Here is a 15,519-nt window from a genome sequence, read left to right as displayed (position 1 = left end):
GTGATGACGAGTCGCTCCTACTGCTCGGCACTATGTGAGGTCCTGGAGATCTTAACCACTTGCTGTGATGACAAGTAGATTCTAGGCACTCAGTGAGGTCCAGGAGATCTAAACCTCTTGTCGTGATGAAGAGTCGCTCCTACTGCTAGGCACTCAGTGAGGTCCTGGGGATCTTAACCGCTTGCTGTGATGATGAGTCGCTCCTACTGCTCGGCACTATGTGAGGTCCTGGAGATCTTAACAACTTGCTGTGATGACGAGTCGCTCCTACTGCTAGGTACCCAGTGAGGTCCTGGGGATCTTAACCGCTTGCTGTGATGACGAGTCAGTCCTACTGCTAGGCACTCAGGGAGGTCCTGCGGATCTTAACCGCTTGCTGTGATGACGAGTCGCTCCTACTGCTCGGCACTATGTGAGGTCCTGGAGATCTTAACCACTTGCTGTGATGACGAGTCGCTCCTAGCTGTGATGACGAGTCGCTCCTACTGCTAGGAACCCAGTGAGGTCTTGGAGATCTTAACCGCTTGCTGTGATGACAAGTAGATTCTAGGCACTCAGTGAGGTCCTGGAGATCTTAACCACTTGCTGTGATGACGAGTCGCTCCTACTGCTAGGAACCCAGTGAGGTCCTGGGGATCTTAACCACTTGCTGTGATGATGAGTCACTCCTACTGCTAGGAACTCAGGAAGGACCTGTGGAGCTAAATTCTTTGCTGTAACAATGAGATGTTATCACTGTTAGACACTCACCTTCATGCATGCAAGTTGTAGTGATAACGCGATAAGGGGGGGTGCCTGTACATTCAACGTTGTCTCTTTATGGGCTAATGGTTTTGTTGATTTGGGTCCCGGGATTCAGAGATCAGACATGGCGGGTACCAATTAAGTTTTTGTTTCAGCCTGTTGTGCCGCAGGAGGTAACACCAGGCACCATTGTCATGATTCTTCTAGAAGCAGTAGCAGAAGTCATTAAGAAAAACAGGGTGGTTGTCTCAGGCACCGATGAGGAAGGCTGAGAGTGGCACGCAGTTTTGTGCATCGATCTGATCTTATCGCTAAGGCACGTGTCCGACGAGCAACTATTCAAAGACACTGAACACACATGAGAGATGGTTTCTGAGATTGGAGTGCCTTGTCAGATAGCGATAGAGCAAAGGGAAGTACAACAGACCATGCTCATTGTTAGAAATACATCTCCACATTGGAAGGAGGATTTGTAAAAGGTGCCGAATCATTTATGTACCAGCATTCCTTATGATGTGGGGCTGCTAAAGAGTATTGGAGCAGTGCAAATAAAATTGAAACCTAGTGCGATATTACCATGGGCTAAACAGTACCCCATGTCTAGAAAAGCAGACAAAGGGATTCATGACACCATATTATGACATTGTTGAAGCAAGGCATAATACATGTGCCCATGTAACACAGCCATCTTGTCAGTCTAGAAATACGGATACCTCTACGTTGAGACCGCAAACACATTTTGGTGGCCGTGGGCCAACCGTCTCATGCACGATATTTCGAGTTTGCCAATGAATGGCCATTTTGATGTAACAAGAATCGCCATTTTGTTTTCTAACCATTGCTCATTGATTTCTGTTCCTATTTGCTTCGCAGTATATTTTCCGCTTACACTGATCGACTGTGAAACATTGTTGTCTGTATGTGAAAAGGACAAGGCTGCAGGGCCGTGAGGATAACAAGAGTTAGCTGAAACACAAACGTAGACAGCGCCAGGAAGAATGCCCGCTCCCTCCCGAATGTAGCCTTGAAGCAGAGCTGCAGGGCATTTAATAATTTCACAGCTGCCAGCCAGTCTCGTTATATGGTAGAATATGTTAGAATAATACCGCTAAAGGCTTGAATTATGCTTTTCTTACGGCCCCCCTTTGCTGAGCCCGCTAGAGCGTGTTGGCTCCCAGGATGCGAATAGCATCTGATAGATAGCAAGGTCCGGAATGCAACTCTTTCCCCCCCGTATGTAGCTCGCTTCCAAGAACAGAAGCGCTGTGTTCTATTCAACAACTGAAAGATGCCTTCGCACTCACAAATTGCAAATTGTTACTAGAATAGATGTTTGAAGGTGTCATAATGGTCGGAGATGTCCATCATCACACCAAGTTCAAAGAAACCCAATAAAGGGGGGGTGTTAAACATGTCATAGCTGATTGTTTGTTATGCATTTTGTATATATGTAACTGATGTACGTAATTCACTCTCTTGCGTCCCTCGAGGTCTAGAGATACACGTCGCGGGGCGTGAGACCGAGTTGGCAAACTGAGACTTTTGCTTTGCAATAAAACCCTAGCTTTGGGAATACAACCTCGTGTCGGGCATATCTATCGTGTGTGGTGACTCGCCTTGTTTCCATAGATGTCAGGGTCCCCTAGGGGCCCCTTTCAAGATGGTGCCCGAATAGGGACCCTCCCCCACTTGTTCCATTGCATAACGTTGTAATTGAGTAAGGCGGAGAACGGCGAGAACGGGACGATCGAGCCGGGATCAAGAGGTGTTGGGGCACCCTGTAAAAGTGATGAGAGACTCCTTTGCAGATCTGCACACATCTGATCCCTGATCGACGTGCCTGGCTAGAGAACAAGGAGGCGAGGGTCCCGAAACGAGGCGGAAGCCAAGAAACGCAGACACAATGTCCTTTGGTGCGTCAGTATACAGACGACTTGATTTATCAGGTGAGTCATTCCCCGATTCAAAGTATCCAGATATTGTTTGAGAGTTGACTTTGCAAAATCAAACGCCCTAGGTAAGGTTGATTAACCCGGGGGAAGGTTGAAACATGCCTGGGGTATTGTCCACCCTAGCAGGGTTTTTCCGCTGTGGTAGACAATCTTTGGAAGATGGCCAAATTGTACCACCTGGGGGAATGCCGGCGTATGTGAAGTATGGAGTGGGTGCAATAATATTCTGTGAGACTTGGCATAGGAAAATTTGAAAGCAACAAGACCATCACTGGCCGATTAATGGTAGTTTTGAGATAGCGAAAATAGACAACCTGGAAAGGGTGTTGATAAGAAAGAAAGCGCGTCCTGCAGCATTTGAGACTATTAAAGACTGGAGAAAGGAAGCAATGATCCGACTTAAAAGCAGAGCGACGCATGCACGCAGGCATAAATCGAAAGGTGAAGTAGCGGAAGAGAAAGAGGAGGAGGAGTGGACTGAGAGTCTAAGAAGGGCAGGTAGGCGTGACCAGTTGAATATAGAAAAGATATACCCACAACGAGAATTACACATAGCAGATGAGTTGATAGAAAATATATTGACCCACACAAAACAAGGCCCAAGATCAGAAGTAAGACCAGACACGTCAGTAGTTATTGCCCAGACCCCGCCCGTAGCTCAAGCTCCCCCTCCGGTAGCTCAAGCCCTCCCGCAGCCACAGACCGCATGCGTAACACTTCCTATTAGCCAATCAGGCCCACAACAGACACTCCCTGTTCCCATTGTCCCATCCGCACCTCCCGCCTCAGGCACAGACTCGGTACTGTCCGTTCCTCCCGGGGTTGAAGTTGAAACCGCGGGAGCAAGAGGCGGGACTGACCAACGGGGGTGCACGAGGGTAACCCGCAGCGCAATCAGCAAAGAAAGGAAGGTGGAATTGCAGCAACAGGCAGAGATGTATATAGACAGGAATGATGGGACGGCAGCAGTGGCTTCGATATATGACTTCCGTAGAAGCAACGAAAGACAGGTAGTGTTGGAATGCATGGGTGAATATTTGGTGGAGAAATGGAAACAGCTAATTGGGAAATTACCACCGCAGCGATTGTTAGATTTGAAAGCATTAGCACGCTGTAGGGAGAGGGATGAAGAAGTGAGAGAACATGTATATGGACTTTTTGAGCTTAGCGATGAATTAGATAATGATTATGTTGAAACGTTTACTGCACCTGTCAAAGTGTTTACTACATCTGCATACAGGAGTAGGGATATCGGGAGACCTGGAAAGGGAGAAAAGGGGTTGCATAATAAACGGCAGCAATTACCATCGCCGGGGCAGAAGGAGATGGTGAACGAATTATCGTTGCTAAAACAGGTGGGGGCGGACTTGAAAGAATGTCTAATAAGAACACAGGTATTAATGCAGCAAGTAGTGGGACATAATAGAGGGCGAGGGAACGCACAAGGAAGGAGTAATTTGAATATGCATGGGGGAATAGTGGGACCGAATCAGTGTGCATATTGCAAAGAAGAAGGACATTGGCGAGCGCAATGTCCGCATCTACAGAATAGAAATGGGTCTGGTCAGAGGAGACAGCATAGAGGACACCCAGGAGCAAATGGACGGAATAGGAATAGTATGCAGCAGCATCATAATAACCGAGGTAATCAAAACCAAGGCCAAAACCAAAATGCCCCAAACCAGAGTCAGGGACAGCAAAATCAACAATATGGAAATCAGAGTGGGGGAAATAGAGGGAAGAGTGGAAATGTTTTCGATACACAGCCAAACACGTATTACAGTAATAGTAATGATTACACATCGGACGATGTGTTATTTCCCCAATAGGACAGCCCAGGACAGGGGTCGGAACCAGTGTCTATTCCTGTGAATCAGAGACTCCCCCTACGTAGAACTGAGAGTCGGGAATGAGGAGCACCGCTTTCTTGTAGATACAGGAACACAGAAGTGTTCGATAGACCATCACTTGGTTCCGGATATACCACTGTCAGGGCAAAAGAATATTTCCGTAGGGTTTGCAGATACACCAGTCTTAAACCCAGTGTCCAAACCAGTCCCAGTTACCATAGGACCATTTACAGAACATTGTCCTTTCCTTCTAACAGAAAATTGTGGAGAAAATTAGTTGGGATTAAACTTGTTGAAAAAACTAGGTTCTGTTATACATTGCACGGCAGACAGAGTGTTTCTAACGATATGGCCACACGATGCCCCTGTGTCAGAATTCATGTCCGAAGCGTTACCAGGGGAACTAAGTAAAGTACCAACCTGTATATGGGCAATGCATGACAACGATGTAGGATGTTTAAAGATAGAGCCAGTAAAGATTATTTTGAAAGAAGGTGTTACCCTACCGCGAATACCCCAATACAACATTTCGGTTGAAGATGAGAAAGGATTGAAGAGTATTGTTACAGATTTGGTGAAATTAGGGGTAATCGAGGAAATCACAGGCAGTACATGCAACAGCCCGATTCTTCTGGTTTATAAAAAAGGAGGTAATGAGGTACCATACCGTTTCATAATTGATCTACGCGCATTGAATAAGGTAGTAGATCCACAATTTCCTCTAGTGCCAGACTTCACTACAATATTGACAATGATACCTGTGTCAGCAGAATATTTTAGTGTAGTAGATTTGAAAAATGCATTCTTTAGTATTCCAGTGGACAAAGACATCAGATATTTGTTCGCGTTCACATTAGGACGACGATCATTTACATTTACGCAGATTACGCAAGGTTACACGGAAAGTCCAAGTATTCACAGTAGAGCATTAAAAGAGCAGCTAGACATGCTGGAATTACCCGTGGGTTGTGAACCTTTGCAATACATAGACGATCTATTGCTAGCTGCAGACACAGAGGAGATTTGTAAAGAAAGCACTGTATTACTACTGTCACACCTAGCGGCACATGGCCATAAAGCTAGATTGAAGAAATTTCAGTATAATCGAAAGGAGGTGGCCTATTTGGGCTACCTAATTTCAAAAGGAGGGCGAAGACTAACGCCAGAACGGATAGAAAGTATTTCTTGTATGCCTATTCCAAAGACACAAAAAGGAGTCAGAGCCATAATATGCATGGCTTCATATTGCCGACAATGGATTGGTAATTTTGCGTTAATTGTGAAACCATTAGTGAATTTAACTAGAAAGGATGCGGTTATGCCTTTTCAGTGGGATGAGGAATGTCGGAAAGCATTTGATGGATTGAAAACTGCATTATGCTCGGCTCCAGTTTTGGGTACGCCGAACTATGAGAAAATGTTTAGACTATTTGTCGGTGAAAGTGAAGGATGTGCATTGGTGGTTTTGACACAGGAACAAGGTGGAAGAAATAGGCCGTGCAGCTATTTTTCTTCTGCGCTGGACCCTGTAGCGTGCGCACTACCACGATGTTTGCGATCTGTCGCGGCGGCTGCTGCGTCAGTGGAACAAACGGAAGGGATGGTATTGGGGCACACTTTAATTTTGATGGTGCCACATGCCATAGACGTTCTATTAAATAGGACACACACGCAACACCTCACCTCTGCTAGACTGACAAGATATGAGATTATCTTGTTTGCGCCCCATATCCAAATTATGAGGTGTAGCGCTTTGAATCCTGCAGAATTAATGCCACTACCCATAAAAGAAATTGGGAAGAATGAATCACCCCCCACGATTGCTTAATGGTCACTGAGGAAGAAACCAAGGGAAGAGTTGATTTAAGTGATATTCCACAGAAAGAGCCGGATGGAGAGTTATTTTGTGACGGCTCATGTTTTAAATTACCAGATGGCACGACAACTGCCGCCTACGCTATCACTACCCTAGAGAGTGTTGTAGAAAGTAAAAGAATTCCCTATAATTCAGCACAAGCCGCGGAAACAATAGCATTGACCAGAGCCTGCGAGATTCCTGAAAATTTGAATGTGAATATATATACTGATAGTATGCTTTTGGAGTGGTTCATAATTTTGGTCGACTCTGGGCTGAGAGAGGGGTTCTGACATCACATGGCGCCAGAATTCAACATGGCCCTTTGATTGTACGATTGCTGTCTGCACTCACGTTTCCAAAGCGCCTAGCAATAGTGAAATGCGAGGCACATAAAAATGTAACATGCAAAGTAGGAGAGGGAAACGCGTTTGCAGACAGAATTGCGAAACAAACTGGCACTGATTTGAATACCAAAATGATGACGGTTCAGACAGAGGAAGTACCCTGTATGATAGAAGATGGAGTTGCCACTGTCAAAGAAATGCAGGCCAAGGCTACGGCCAATGAAATACAGGGGTGGGCAGAGGGATCTGCTGAGTTGGATCTGGAGGGTTGTTGGGTGGACAAGAGAACTAGAAACTGGATGTTGCCAAATTCGTACGTCACTGCAATGGTCACAATGGCCCACAGCCCTACGCACATCTGTGCGAAGAAAATAATACAGCACCTTTCTACAGTTTGGCAGAATGTAAACATAAAAAAGAATGCAGAAAGGTTGGTGCAGAACTGTATCACGTGTTTGCAACACAATGTAGGGAAGGGAACAGTGACTCCAACAGGCAGTTTTGGACCGCCCTCCATGCCATTTGACGTAATTCATTTTGATTTCATAGAGATGGAGAGGTGCCAAAACTTAAAATACTTCTTGGTGGTGATCGGTGCATTCAGTAAGTGGGTGGAGGCATATCCTTTGAAAGACTGCACAGCAATGAGTACAGCAAAAGTAATGTTGAAGGAGTACTTTTCCATATTTGGCTTGCCCCGAGTCCTATGGTCTGATAATGGACCGCATTTTGTGGGTGCAGTGGTATTACAGATATGTGCTGGTCTCCAGACTGATAAGAGATTCCATAGTTCAAGGCATCCGAGTTCTGCCGGTCTTGTGGAGAGGCACAACGGGATTCTTAAATCAAAGATTAGCAAGATTTGTGCGGGAAGCAAGTTGAGTTGGGTGGATGCATTACCAATAGCACAATTATGCATGCGTACGTCTGTACAGGCTAAAACTGGGCTTTCCCTGTACGGGATCCTAATGGGGAGGCCGGCAAATGTTTGGTGCGCACCTCAGCCAAAGCGACCAAGTGAGATAGAACATCCTGTGCTTAGTACTTATTGTGGCCTTTTAATGCAGAAATTGCGTTTGATTCATCAGCAGGTGCAGGAGGCATTACCAGTGAGATACACCGGTCCGGGGCACGTGCTGGAGACAGGAGACTGGGTGCTGCTAAAGAACTTTGAAAGAAAGTCATCATTAGCACCCAGGTGGCGCGGGCCCCATCAAGTACTTTTGGCAATGCAGACGGCAATACGGGTGGATGGAAGGAAGTCGTGGATCCATGCCACCCATGCCAAGAAGATTCCAACTGCACTGAAAGACTTGCCTGACACTGATGACCGGAAAGAGACAGCGGTCCCAGAAACGAAAGAAGCTGTTGCCAGTAAGCAGCCACCTAATCTGCTAAAACGAGAAGTGAAACTCGAAACAAAGCCTGAGACGATTGCCAAAGAGGGGGAAGGGCAAAGAGTGCCCCAACGTTGCCCAGCAGAATCGACATCACTGCTGACCGACGCGAAATCTGCCTTGCAAATACCAGCAAAACCAAATCGTGTACCCCTTTGGCACCCACCAGTACTTGCCAGCACGCCAAAAAACTGATCTGCATCATTGGCGGGGCGCACACCAGCACCTGCAGTAGCGCCACAGGCTGACTTCAAGCCTGAATCTGGAAGTGCACCGGCACTGTTCACGGATCATACAATAACAGGAGCAAGGCGATACAACCTGCGGCCTCGGAAGACAAAGTGATCGCAGTTCTTTTTGGTGTTTATGTCAACCTCTGGTTCAGCTGATGGACGGAGAAGGAACCAGAGGTCAAGAGGAGAGAAGAGTGAGAATTGTGCAAGTCGGACAATTCAAGACTCGCGGCTCCTCAGTGCGATCATAAAAAGTACATGTGTCCGGAACCAGAGCGGACAAGCTGGGCGCACATGGTACTATGGCAAGTGAGATAACTGATTAACAGTACATGTGTCCGGAACCAGAGCGGACAAGCTGGGCGCACATGATACTAAGGCGATAAGATAACTTATCAAAGGGCCTCTGAGCAGTATAAGAAAGGACAAGTGATCTCGCCTAAAAACGAATAATCGAATCCAGGCTAAAAAGGACAGGCAGAACTGAACTGTGACAATTCCATTGAACTTATTAACATCAGAGCAAGCGCGACGAAGAGAGATATCCACAACGAACTGTGATAAGAAAGAAGAAGGACGACGAGAAACATGCCGGGACCGGTTCCAGCCTCCTCCTGCACCACCACTGCTGAGAATGAGTCAATTATAAAGACTATAAGCTTAAGAAAAACGCATGGTAAAACAAATTGTATGCTGGTACTAACGATAATAATGTGCTTTATAAGCGTGGTAGCACCAATATCGACAGCCCTAATATTATGGTGGGTAGAAACAATACACCCATCAGAAATGTTTTTACCAATAAGTAATATATCCACTACTGAAAGCCCGGTTCAGGTGATCACTTATACCCTACCCCCAATGGAAGAAAAACACAGGGAAGGTTTTGGAAATAACACCTTACTGCTGATAATGAACATGACACATGCAATCCTGAAGGAAACAAACTGCTGGGTATGTGCCCATTTACCACAGCATGCCGGGAAAGGAATAGGGTGGTATGTGCAGCCATTACCATTAAGTTCTGCATGTAGTGCATCTTTAGGTGCAATGTTCTATGGGAAATGGAATGAGAGTAGTATGGGTCAATTAGACAGAACCAACATGAATGAGTTTGAGGAGATAATAATGAAGCCTGTGGGTTGTTCCATATTCCATAAAGCACAAGTAATAGCCCCAGAGCCCACGAGGAAAAGTACACGGAAGATAACACGACAAATTAGGCGAGATAGATTGTCCCCACCAGAAAAAAACAACTGTAATGACATTTCGTGTAAGAACAGAAGGGGACAAAGATGCAATTCCCCCATCTTACACAGTGAATTATAGCCCAAAAACGGTCCCTTTTTGTCTAAAAAAGAAAGGCTCTTTTTCAGACGGAACATATGCTGGTTGTATGAATACAGTGGTATTGAAATGGGAAATAGAACCAGTATACGTAGGTGATCCAGTTTATTTTATATGCGGAGAGAAAACATACCCTTGGTTGCCGAGAAACTGGGGAGGTACATGTTACCTAGGGCTCCTGTTCCCAGGAGTATTCCTCTTAGAAACAGCAGCCATGGCCAGATTATCCAGAACAAGAGTCAAAAGGACTGAAGAAGGTGTTTTAATAGCAACTGATGTAGCAAAATCATTCATTCCATTCTTAGGGCAGATAGTGAACTCCTATAATATAAGGCAACTGTCCAGAATCCTAAAGAATACAATAAACACACCAACAGATATATTATTTAACATGACGTTGGAAGAAAGAGGAATCAGGTTAATGACGCTGCAAAATAGAATGGCTCTCGATGTAATCCTGGTTGATTGTGGGGGAATTTGCAAAATAGTGGGATCAGCATGTTGCGTTTATGTCGATGACTATTCCCCCACGATCTTTGAAGCAATAAAGAAAATGCACGTTCTAAGCTCTGAACTCCCTATTGGAGAAGGGAGCTGGGAAATAGAATCTTGGTTTTGGGGACTACTACGTTCTTGGGGATGGAAGTTGATCTCAATATTAGTAGTGGTGTTTGGAATATTCCTAATGTGCTGTTGTTGTATACATTGTTTACCCATAGTTTGCGCTGAGGTAACTGAGGGATGTACGGAAGGATGTATGCATATGATAACAAAGAAAAAACAACCTCATGATCGAACTGACTCAGACCCAAATGGGAGGAGAGCAGTAAAAGAGTTGATGGCAATAGATATTGATGAAGACAATGAAGTCCACGATAGCATGCAAGACTCAGACATAAATACTTCAGATTCATCATCCCTAGAGGAGGTTTCAATAAATAGATGAGACGTTTGGCATACGGCCAAAGGAGGGTTTGTCAGTCTAGAAATACGGATACCACTACGTTGAGACCGCAAACGCATTTTGGTGGCCATGGGCCAACCGTCTCATGCACGATATGACAAAATATAGGTTTTCAAGTTTGCCAATGAACGGCCATTTTGATGTAACAAGAATCGCCATTTTGTTTTCTAACCATTGCTCATTGCTTTCTGTTCCTATTTGCTTCGCAGTATATTTTCCGCTTACACTGCTCGACTGTGAAACATTGTTGTATGTATGTGAAAAGGACAAGGCCGCGGGGCTGTGAGGATAACAAGAGTTCACAGAAACACAAACGTAGGCAGCGCCAGGAACAATGCCCGGCTCCCTCCCGAATGTAGCCTTGAAGCAGAGCTGCAGGGCATTTAATCATTTCACAGCTGCCAGCCAGTCTCGTTATATGGTAGAATATGTTAGAATAATACTGCTAAAGGCTTGAATTATGCTTTTCATATGGCCCCCCTTTGCTGAGCCCGCTAGAGCGTGTCGGCTCTCAGGACGCTAATAGCACCTGATAGATAGCAAGGTCCGGAATGCAACTCTTTCCCCCCGTATGTAGCTCACTTCCAAGAACAGAAGCGCTGTGTTCTATTCAACAACTGAAAGATGCCTTCGCACTCACAAATTGCAAATTGTTACTAGACTAGATGTTTGAAGTTGTCATAATGGTCGGAGATGTCCATCATCACACCAAGTTCAAAGAAACCCAATAAAGGGGGGGGTGTTAAACATGTCATAGCTGATTGTTTGATATGCATTTTGTATATATGTAACTGATGTACGTAATTCACTCTCTTGCGTCCCTCGAGGTCTAGAGATACACGTCGCGGGGCATGAGATCGAGTTGGCCAACTGAGACTTTTGCTTTGCAATAAAACTCTAGCTTTGGGAATACAACCTCGTGTCTGGCGTATCTATCGTGTGTGGTGACTCGCCTTGTTTCCATAGATGTCAGGGTCCCCTAGGGGCCCCTTTCAATCTAAGGGGTCCAGTTGGAGGATGGTCCAGGATTTGCAACCCCTCAATAATATTGTTCAAGCAGATATGACTACTGATATAGGTGTGCCCGCAGATTGCCGGTGCTCAGCCTCAGGAGTCCTTATGACTACTGATGTAGGTGACTACCGATATAGGCGTGCCCGCAGATTGCAGGGTCTCTGCATCAGGAGTCCTTATGACTATTGATATAGGCGACTACTGATATAGGGGTGCCCGCAAATTGCATGTGCTCTGCCTAAGGAGTCCTTATGACTACTGATCTAGGCAACTACTGATATAGGCGTGCCCACAGATTGCATGTATTTGTATTGTATTGTATTTATATAGCACTTTAATGTGCTCTGCCTTAGGAGTCCTTATGACTTCTGATATAGGCGTGCCCTGCAGATTACAGGAGCTTGGCCTCAGGAGTCCTTATGACTACTAATATAGGCAACTAATGATATAGGCGTGCCGCAGATTGCAGGTGCTCGGCCTCAGGAGTCCTTATGACTACTGATATAGGCGTGCCCACAGATTGCAAGTGCTCTGCCTCTGAAGTCCTTATGACTACTGATATAGGCGACTACTGATATAGGCGTGCCCGCAGATTGCAGGTGCTCTGCCTCAGGAGTCCTTATGACTACTGATGTAGGTGTGGCAACAGATTGCAGGTGCTCTGCCTCTGGAGTCCTTATGACTACTGATATCGGCGACTACTGATATAGGCGTGCCCGCAGATTGCAGGTGCTCTGCCTCAGGAGTCCTTATGACTACTGATATAGGCGACTACTGATATAGGCGTGCCCTCAGATTGCAGGAGCTCTGCCTCAGGAGTCCTTATGACTACTGTTAGGAAAGATTTCATAATTGTAGGTAATTTTCCTTCCATGTGGCAACCCCTAAACTTTTTGCTGTTGTTTTTCACCTTGTTCTTGACTTTGCCAGAGAAGTGCAGCCTTCTGCCGCACTCCTCTGGGCTTTCGCTCCTTTCTTAAGGGGAAACTGACATGCCCTTAAGACAGTCAGTACCGGGGAACGCTGTTTCCCGTAGTTTCCTTTATCATGTTGCGGCTTTCGCGCAACATGACACAAGAGGGCACTGTAAGCTAAGTTACAGCTCTCTTGGGTCTCTAGCCTTCTACGGGCCCTAGATACTCTTTTAGGATGGTATTTGATCGGTGCAAGTCATTCAGGGACTGGAATGGTGGCAGCGATCGTTTTGTTTATTTTGAGCTCCTTTTGGCGTTCTGAGCACATTTTTCGCACTGAACCCAAAATGGTGGCCTGGCTCCCAAAATGGCCAGACCACGAGGCTCCTTTGTCCGGTCCACTGACCGTCTTGCTCCCTTCACCTTCCCCAGGTCGGGCGACCCGGGGTCTTCCTTTTTTGGGCATGTACTTTCCCGCGAAACCTGGTTGCTTTCGCGGGCTTCTACATGTCGTTTGTGTGCCTTCAGGGTGTGGGCTGGGATGCCTGGTCCCAATACACATCCTGGGTGCCAGAGAGTCTACGGTGGTGTGAATGCCTGAGACCACCGTGGTCCGTGATTGGTCCACGTATGGTGTGTGTGTTGATGAGCGGATCTCCCATTGGCTCCCCTCCGTTTTGGCGCGAAGGGAACCATGGATAAGAGGAGGCTGGAAACACCACTACCATGTCGATCTCCTGAGTTCTCACGAACGAAGGAATACAGGAGCCAAGTATCCTGCAACCACGAGGCTGGACCGAGGAATCGCTGGTGACCCACTGAAGGACTCCTCCATTGCACTGCTGTCGTCCTGTGAAACCCTTTCCTCCTTTGATCGAACCAGAAGGCCTGTACTGGTGCTTCGACCTTTGGAATAGCAGGAACAGCTATTCCCGGCGACTTCATCATCTCCTGCCAAGTAAGCCTTCGGAAGTGTCTCTGGGCCATCCAGTTGACTGACCAGCTTACAAGGGAGTCCTGCTCTGTAACCGCCGCCAGGTTGTGTTGTATCTCTAGTCCTTGTCACTCTCCCACGCTCCGTGCACTTGGCGTTCCCAGGTCTGAAGGGAGGAGTGTACATTTGGCTCAGATACACACGGCCGCTCCGTTGTCCTGCTGCGGCAACAAACTGTGCAGGTTTCTTCGATTGGGACGTCTTTTTGCTCTACATGACGACGAGGCATTCCCGACTCTTCTGAACCTGCCAGCTGCTGAAACTAACGTGGGGAAGCCTGGGTCTGCTTGCTTCAGGGACCGGTGAGTAGTATAGCTAGGATCTGGTCGCCCTCCTGCAGTAGCCCATTGCTTTTCCCCGCTGTGTAAAAACAGCACCCTTTTGTCCGTACTCGCGCTCTGCTTCTACTCGCTGTGGAGGCTGCGCTTGAGTCGCGGAGCCTGTTCTTCTTCTTTGTGCACTATACTGAACTGCCTGACTTCCTCCGAAGAGCTTCTCCTTTTGCCCGTTGGGCCCGGCGTGTGCAGGTACTTTGAGCACAAGGCTCCACTCTTCGCAGGGCTCGGACTTCCATCTAGTTAGGTGCCTCTGAAGGCGAACTGAGTCTAAAGCATTATCGCACTGCCTGTTTTCCTTCCCTTTCAGGTGGATTACACATTTCGTGCTTATAACGCTTGCGACTGTCGTATTTGTATATATATTGTGTTGATATGGTATGTGTTGGTTTAATATTGTGATATTGTGATTTTCTCGCTACGGTCATTATTTTAAAGGCCTTAAAATAAATGTGTATCTATTTTTGATATAACAACTCTTTGGAGTAGTTTGTAAGCGCTCTTGCTTTGTGTGCTCACTGCGGGCTTTCAGTCACCCTCACCCCTCTTGAGACCTAGTCTTGACCGCCGCGATCGCTACCTTGATTGGTCTGGCTCGTCCAGAGGTTACCCTGTTCCAAGTAATTAGGTTGGCCTTCTGAACTTCTGCGCCACCAGGACAGAGTTCAGAAATCCGTCTTAACAAATTGGTGGCAGCGGTGGGATACGACTGAAGGTATCCAGTGTTGCGCTCGAACTAAGGCATTGCAGGTTATTCCAACCAGTACACGTAGTGAATTGTTGTAGTATAACTTTAAAAAGGCCATAGTCCTATCAAACAGTATGGAAACAAGTACATTGTTAACTTTAAATGCTTCTAAATCAGAAACACTAAAAAAGATGTGTGCGGAGAGAGGTGTTTCCTCTCAAGGCACGAAATTGGAAATGATCCAAAGAATCGTGGCGTGGCAAGAAGCGCAGCTTGACGCTATAACTTCTGAGGACAGTGCGGAAGGTGGTGGGGCTGCTCTCACTGGTAGAACCGACGGTTCTGCCGCCGCACTGATCCACCGCGACCACGAGGACAGGGAGGACGAGATGTCTAATGTTTCCTCTGCCAGTAATGATGGGGAGGCTATGCTTGAATTAAAGAAGCAAGAGCTGCGGTTTAGGCAGCAGGAGCTTGAATTCAGCATAGCCAAACTAAAGATCGAACAGGCAGAAAAACAGAAAGACAGGGATCACCAGTTGGAACTGGCCAAGCTTCAGGTTGCAAATGGGTCCAAGGGTCCTGGACATGGGTCTGGGGCCTCCTCTCATCCACGGTTTCCAAAAGATCTGCTCAGTGTGTATGAAGAAAGGAATGACATTATGGACTGGCTGAATGCGTTTGAGTATGCATGCGAGGTTCAAGAAGTTGACAATGCTGATAAGATTGCGTGGTTGCTCAGTAGACTGCCCCATTCTGGCTGTAGTGCCATCATGGAAATGTCGAAGGCTGAGCGAGCTGATTTCGCAATGTTAAAGCAGACTCTCATTTTAAAGTTTGGGAAGACTCCGGCCCAATATTTAAAGCGTTTTCGAGAGTATAAGA

This window comes from Ambystoma mexicanum, chromosome 1p (assembly GCF_040938575.1).
Source record: "Ambystoma mexicanum isolate Mex_15411 chromosome 1p, UKY_AmexF1_1, whole genome shotgun sequence".
Taxonomy (NCBI): Eukaryota; Metazoa; Chordata; class Amphibia; order Caudata; family Ambystomatidae; genus Ambystoma; species Ambystoma mexicanum.
The sequence above is the reverse complement of the archived record's forward strand: the minus strand, read 5'-3'. Positions refer to the sequence as shown.